The following is a 7,472-nucleotide window of genomic DNA, read 5'->3' on the forward strand; positions in this document are numbered from 1 at the left end:
CAAAAGCAATAATATAACAAGACAAGTGACGCACAACGCAATTGCTCACCACCCTCTGACCAACGTCCAGCCGGTCCCTGAGCAACAGCCGCCGCTCAGTTCCCTTCACATGATGTCACACGGTATGGAAAATCCCTTTGGCCAGTTCAGGTCAGCTGTCCTGGTGATGTCCCACCCCCCAGCTCCTTGTGCCCCTCACCCCCCTCACTGGCAGGACAGTATGAGAAGCTGAAGTGTCCTTGGCTCCATGCAGCACTGCTCAACAGCAACTAAAACACCGGTGTGTTATCAACATTGTTTTTCTCCCAAAGCCAAAACGTAGCATCCTACAAGACATCATGAAGAAAGGAATCAACTCTGTCAAAGCTGAAACCAGGGTAGTTGGTAATGTAATGCAGGACAGGCAAAACCCACCAGCCTGCAAGAGAAAGATGGGGTTTATATGCTTTAGGAGAGAGAAAAGCAGCAGATAAAGCAAGAATGCAATGGCTGAATCCACACTGGATTCAGATCAGATCACAGATCTGGCTTTGCTGCTTGAAAGCCTGTCATGTCAAACTGACACTGTATTATTTTAGTACTCCTTCAGATAGCTCTAATTACAATAGGTGGGCTGCTGGTGAGGGAGAACAGGAGTGCTCTTTCTTCTTCCCCCTTGTACTCCTCTTCCTCCCCCCTGCTTGTTCTCTGGTTGCTGAGCAATGCTCCTCTTTCTGACTTTGTATCACAAGCAGACTTGGTGTCACATATCTGCCTCTCCTGTTGTGTGCCTCCACGAGGGATACAATGTCCTACCTGCTGGCAGAAGGTTGGTTGCCTGGCCAAGAGGAAGGGCCGAGCATGCAGTCTCTCCTCCTCTGCTGACAAATGTGTGCAAACAGGGCACAGTCCTGGCGACTCATTTGAAGAGACAGGTATCCTTATTGTTTCCACGAACACATGAAACCTTGTTTCCTGCAGGTTTGTGATCTGCATTTAGTGGTAAGAAGTTAAAGCTGCACTCTTTCCCCCAGTGGGGGTGGAGTTTTTAGTCATTTGTTCCTACAAATCTTTTTGTTAACTTGCATTAGCTTTGCATCTTTGGGCAGTTTTCTATTTGGATCTAAGGCCTTAAAAATGATGGGGAAATCAGTGATCCTGAACACACAATTTTCCTTTAGGCTGAAATAAACCAGCAGAAGATCATTGCCGACAGAGCTGGAAACTGAACTCAGATCTGTTACCGTGATGGACTCTAATTTCACTCCCTTTGCATTTCAGAACAATAACAGCCTCTGGGTCCTTAACTGTAATATCCACTCTGGCCATTACATTGGTAACATGACTGTAAGGCAGCTTTAGTTTATACTTCACCAAAAGATACTTGTCAGGAACAAATGTTATGTTGATTTTTTGGAGTTTGTGTACAGTGTGGAGTGTGGTAGGTGTCTGAAGGAGTTTTATGGAAACCTTGTATTTAGAGCTTGCTTGTGATACTTTGAGGAAAAAATGCATAGGGGCACATGGGTAAAGGTGGAATTGTAACAGATAGGTACAATTTGGCTCCAAGTTGGGCAGGAGAGGTTTAATTTCTTTAAAAAAGTGTGTCTGGATTAATTAATAAATCAACAGTGATTTACAGCATTACAACATCAGAACTTTTGCTCTTTCTACTTGAAGTCCAGGAAAGAAGGACGGCCCTAGCACAAGACATTCCCACTCAGAGGTTATTACGTCAGTGTTGAGTTGCCTTGGGATCTTGCTTGCAGGAGCACAACAACAGATGAGAGAACCAGGCTGCTGCAGCAAGCACGGAAGAGCAGAACAGCTTCAGGAAGTGCTGTCTTCCCTCCAGACAAGAAATGGAATAATAGGCTGCAATTATTGGACTTCCATGCTGATGGAGATAAAACTAGCTGTTACTTTCATGTTGCTGATTGGTAGCACTAAAGTGTTACGTACAGATGCTCTGGAAAGTGTGGCTATATTACCACTATCATCTTAAACATCTCAATATATACGCTTAACACTTCCAATTGCTGCAGTAATGAAATACTTCTAGGACTTGCAGTGCCCTGGAGAAGTTTTATGATACCTTTTTAACAGGTAGGGAATTAAAGTCAGATTTGGAAGTCTCCAGCAGCTGAAGAAAGTTCAGTTTGTGCAAGAGCTGTGGTAGTGATGCTGTGATGTTGTTACAGCATTTGGCGACTGTAATTGTAGTACAGTCTGTTGTTGTAAGCTGCAAATACAGTTTGGTTAGTGATGCTATGGCAGTTCATATTCCAATATCACAAAGGAGTTGAGGTTGGAAGGTGCTCCTAGAGATCATTTGGTCCATCTTGTCTGCTAGAGGCAGTGTTTTATTCAGTCAGGAGTAATACAAGCACAAGCCTGAATGCTACATTGCTTAAGGAGTCCTGAAGAAGTCGCTAAGGCAGGCGGGGATATATCCCATGTCTAAGTTTTTCTGTTCAAGGAAGTAAAAGTTCTGTACGCAAGGACACAAATAACCTCAGCTCTGTGTTCACACCCTACAGTACCGTTGCCTTTCCCTCTGTTTATGGCAAGGTAACCCTCGGAGGTAGACTCAAGGACAAAGAACGACATTAAGGAGTAGTAAAAAGTGCTGAATTTACTCCTGCTCCCTCAGGAGAAAGATGAGGGATCGATGCTTCTTCTCACACCTCTCTAGGCGCAGGCAACGTGAATTCCCTGCTGCGGATCGCACTTTCCCATCCCACAGCAGACACCCGTCCCCGGGACGGGGCTCAGCAGCAGGGACGCTCCCCAGGAGCCACGCCGTGCCCGAGGGGCGGAGGAGGCGGTGCCGGAGAGCCTCCTCGGCTCCCCCCCTCCCTCGTCTCTCCGGGAGCGCAGCCGCCTGCAGGAGGGGCTGCGGGCCGGCCGTGCCCCGAACTTCCCGCAGGGAGGAGGAGCGGGCAGCGAGGGCTTCCCGGGAGCGGGGCCGAGGCAGGGCCGGACCATGGGCTCCGCCAGCTCGGCGCTGGGCCGGTCGCGGCGCGCCCCGCACCGGGTGAGCGCAGAGCACCCCGCCGCGCCGCTGTCCGCGGTGCTGAAACCCCGCCGGCTCACGGAGGAGGAAGAGGAGGAGGAGGAAGAGCGGCCTCGCCACGGCACCGCCGCCCGTGAGTGTGCGCTCAGAGGGTCCGTGCGGCTTCCTGCCCGAGTGGAAGGGCAAGGGGGCAGGGAGGCGCAGGGAGGCACGGGGGCTCGTGTGAAACCAGAGCGCCATTTGCTTTGCAAGGGTGAGAGGAGGCAGGAAAGCACAATTGCGAGGAAGCATGGCACTGGAAGTGGAATCGTCCTTTCACAGTTTTCTCATGCAATCCTCCGAGTGTAGCCTTAGGATGAGGAACAAGTTTGGTGACTGGTAGCAGTTTCTTCCTGGGACTTTGTCTGCTAGAAGTTACTCCCTCTGACAAAACTTGCACAGCTAAGATTTCCGGTCTTACTGTCGGTGCCGCTGCAAAGACTTTTTCATTGATATCCTTCAGTTCTAGAACAATGCAACCCCTCTTATTATTATTATTATTCTTAAAAGATGAGCATGTTTTAGTCAGCCAGTATAAAAACTTTCAATAAATTCATTCAGTGAAAGCATAAGCTTTGATGTTTAAGAAATCTTAAAGAAGTTGCAAAGGCAGGAAGATATATGTACTTAAGGAAGTAGATAGCCTGTTTTTTTGCTACTTAACAACGACTTTCTCTTAAATAAATACTTCCAATTACATTAGGTGATAGGTGATTGTAATTATTTTTTTAATGCGGCCTGATTCGTATCTCATCTTTGTTCTTTCTAGTCTCTAGACAACACAAATAATCATTTGAAATCAATGATTTAACAAGACTTATAGGTCCTAATCTAACTAAACGGAAAGTGTCTCTCTTCACTTTTAAATGGAGGGTCACTTGTGAGAAGATTTGACATTTTGACCTTTTTTTTTTCTTATATCATTCCTCCTTTCTTACTATTATTCCATATTTGTGATATTATATGAGTTAGAACAACTGCTTTTATGTACCATCAGTTTTTTAGTTTACTGACTCACCAGTTTTCACTTCAGCACCTGCAGTTTTGTCTTCAGTGCAATGCAGTTGATAAATGATCAATTCAAACATCACAAATTCCTCAATAGCTCTCAGAATAATATAGTCAGAACCTGACATGTTGTAAACCCCTGAAATATACATAGTTATAACCGTTGATACTGGCAATTTGCCATTTGGATTTGTCTGATTACCCTTTCTAAATCCTCTCTAGAGGAGAAAGATGTATGTATAGTGGAATATGCAATCTATTTGGTCTAATTTTCTACTTTACCTGGCATGCGATGCCATTTGCCTGGAATTTGAGTAGAAGAAATTATGCTGGAATTACTTCTGCATTTAGATAGATTTTAGAGAACTCAGCATTTTCTTTTTCCCCAGCAATTCCCTTGCAAAGTTGACTTTGAATTCTGTAAGAATCGTGCTGAGCGGTGTGGCAGTCATTTCAGGTAAGAGTGATTATTCTGATAAAGCAAAAGGGAATGGTTTGCTGTGATTACTTCCAAATGAGCACTGAAGTTCACAGAGTGCTTGTTGTTCCACAGCTACACATTCTAAATCTAAGTAAGAGGGCTACTCCAAAAGTAATGCCTCCTATTTTATCACGTTGGCCCATGTCATCAATGGCAGATGTTGGTGGTACGGCACTGCAGCCTGAATCCTCCCACCAATATCCCATTACATTTTGTTGCTATGCAATGGCTGGCAGCAGAGGGGCAGCTTGACAAAATAGCATCTGGCATGGAAGCACAGATGAACCAAAAGTGTGTAATTGAATTCCTCCACATGGAAAAAAAAATGGTGCTTGTTGATGTACATCAACACTTGCTGAACATTTTTGAAGACCAAGCAGTGGATGTGAGCACAGTGTGGTGGTGACTGGTGTGTTTCAGTAGTGGCAACAGCAATGTGAAATACAAGACACATTCCAGACAACCACCACACAAATTTTTACAAGTGTGCCCTGCAGGCTCTTATTCATCACTGACAAAAATGTATTGCTAATGGTCATGACTGTATTGAAAAATCATGTCTTGTAGCTGAGAATTTGCTTAATCAAATAGTGTTATTTTGCCCTATGTACCTATTGTAGTTTCGGAGGAAATAAATAGGAAGCATTACTTTTGGAGTGACTTATGTCTTTCCCAAGATAGTTATTTTGGACAATTATATAACTTTTTCTTTTGCTACAGCCATTTGAAGGGTTTTTGTTTGTTTGTTTGTTTGTTTTTTAAATTTTAATACATTTTTCTTGCTTATGTTGGGAGCATATACAAATGTTAGCTGAGCAATGTCAAATGTAATAGGAAATAGATATCCTTACTTATGTTATAAATCATACAATTCAGCTTAGGAATGATGCCTTATACTTGCTGCCTGATTAACAGTTAGACGTGACAACATGCTTTAAGTTTGATTCAGTTTCATTAGAAGATTGAAAGACAGTCAGTACCTATTTGACTTGACAGAATTTTCTTGCATCCAACTTTGAGCTCAGTTAGAACCTGGGCTTGAATCATGTGTGAGGCAAAGGTGCATCGTTCTCTGGGGAGTTCTTGGAGATGCTGCTCCTCAGGGGACCTGCTGGTACTTTCCTGAGATGTGCAAGAATGATTAAAAAAATGGTGGGAAATGAAATCTGCTGCTTTCCTTGGTTCCTATTACATGTGTAAAAAAATAAATAAATAAAAAAAGGTCTGAAACAATCTTGAAATGCCAAAGTACCAGCATACGGCTTCCACTTAAGAATATTTTCTTTTACTTCATAGCAAAAATTATTGCAGTTACAATTTGCAAAGTGGCTTGCAATGGTTTGGTTGATCTTAAGAACTGATCTCTAAGTCACAGTAACATAATGTACAGTTCAGGGTCAAACTCTATCATTGCAGGCAGAGTGTCTATTTAGAGCATAGGTTCACGAAATGCAGGTCTTGCTCAACCAATGTGATCTTCTTCTATGACCAGCCTAGTGTACGAGGGAAAGGCTGTGGACATAATCTACCTTGACATAGTAAACTTTGACACTGTGTCCTACAGCATTCTGCTGGAGTTGGCAGCTCATGGCTTAGACAGGAATACTCTGTGCTGGGTAAAAATTGGCTGGAAGGCCACGTCCAGAGAGTGGTAGTGAATGGAGTTAAATCCAGCTGGTAATTGGTCACAAGTGGTGTTCCCCAGGGGTCAGTACTGGGGTCCATCCTGTTTCATAGTTTAGTATCTTTATTGATGACTGGGATGAGAGCATCGAGTGCACCCTCAGTAAGTTTGCAGATAAAACCAAGTTGAGAGGAGGTGTCAATCTGCCTGAGAGTAGGAAGGCGCTACAGAGGGATCTGCGTAGGCTGGATCAATGGGCTGAGTCCAGTTGTATGAGGTTCCGAAGACTAAGCAGGACTAAGGTCCTGCATTTCAGTCACAAGCCCCATGCATCGCTACTGGTTTGGGCAGAATGACTGGAAGACTGCATGGAGGAAAAGGACATGAGGGTGTTAGCTGAAAGCTGGCTGAATGTGAGTCAGCAGTGTGCCCAGGTAGCCAAGAAGGCCAATGACATTCTGGCATGCATCAGAAACAGGTAGCCAGCAGGAGCAGGGAGGTGATCGTCCTTCTCTGTTTAGCACTGGTGAAGCTGCACCTCAAGTACTGTGTCAGTTTTGGGCCCCTCACTACAAGAAAGACATTAAAGTTCTGGAATGTGTTCAAAGAAGGGTAACAAAGCTGGTGAAGGGTCTGAAACACAAGTCTTGTGTTTCAAGTTTCTTCAGCAGTTGAAGAGACTGGGACTGTTTAGTCTGGAGAAGTGGCTCAGGGAGACCTTATCACTCTCTACCTGAAAGGACAAAAGGTAATGGTCTCTTATTTGCATTAAGGGAGATTCAAGTTGGATATTAGGAAAAAAAAAAAATCTCAGAAATAGTGGTCAGGCATTGGAACAGACTGCCCAGGGAAGTGCTGGAGTCACCGTCCCAGGAGCTATTAAAGAAATATGTAGATGTGTCAATAAGGGACATGATTTAGTGGGCATGGTGAGGATGGGTTGACAGATCTGATGATGGAGGTCTCTTCTGACCTTAGTGATTTTCTGATACTGTATGAGTAAGGCAAAAGGCAAAAATTAACAATATCTTCATTTATCTCTCTTGTTTAGTATCATAAGGCCTCAGTACAGGAGAATATTTATTCAGATTGGCTGCACCAGTATGTGTAAACCACATGAGTTTCTGGCCACTTTATCATACAAGATGTAGGACATGGTCAAGCCTTCACTTATTAATTGGTGCTAAAAACTTATGAATTAAGTCTTTAACTCATCTTTTCAAGCACAAGAAGGTTTTTCTGTTGTTTGTTTGCTTTTGAAAAGCTGATTAATATGTGCATTCATACATTCAATGTCTGTTTGGGCTCTGTCTTTGCCCCTCTGA

This window comes from Tympanuchus pallidicinctus, unplaced genomic scaffold (genome assembly GCF_026119805.1).
Source record: "Tympanuchus pallidicinctus isolate F22 unplaced genomic scaffold, pur_lepc_1.0 scaffold3, whole genome shotgun sequence".
Taxonomy (NCBI): Eukaryota; Metazoa; Chordata; class Aves; order Galliformes; family Phasianidae; genus Tympanuchus; species Tympanuchus pallidicinctus.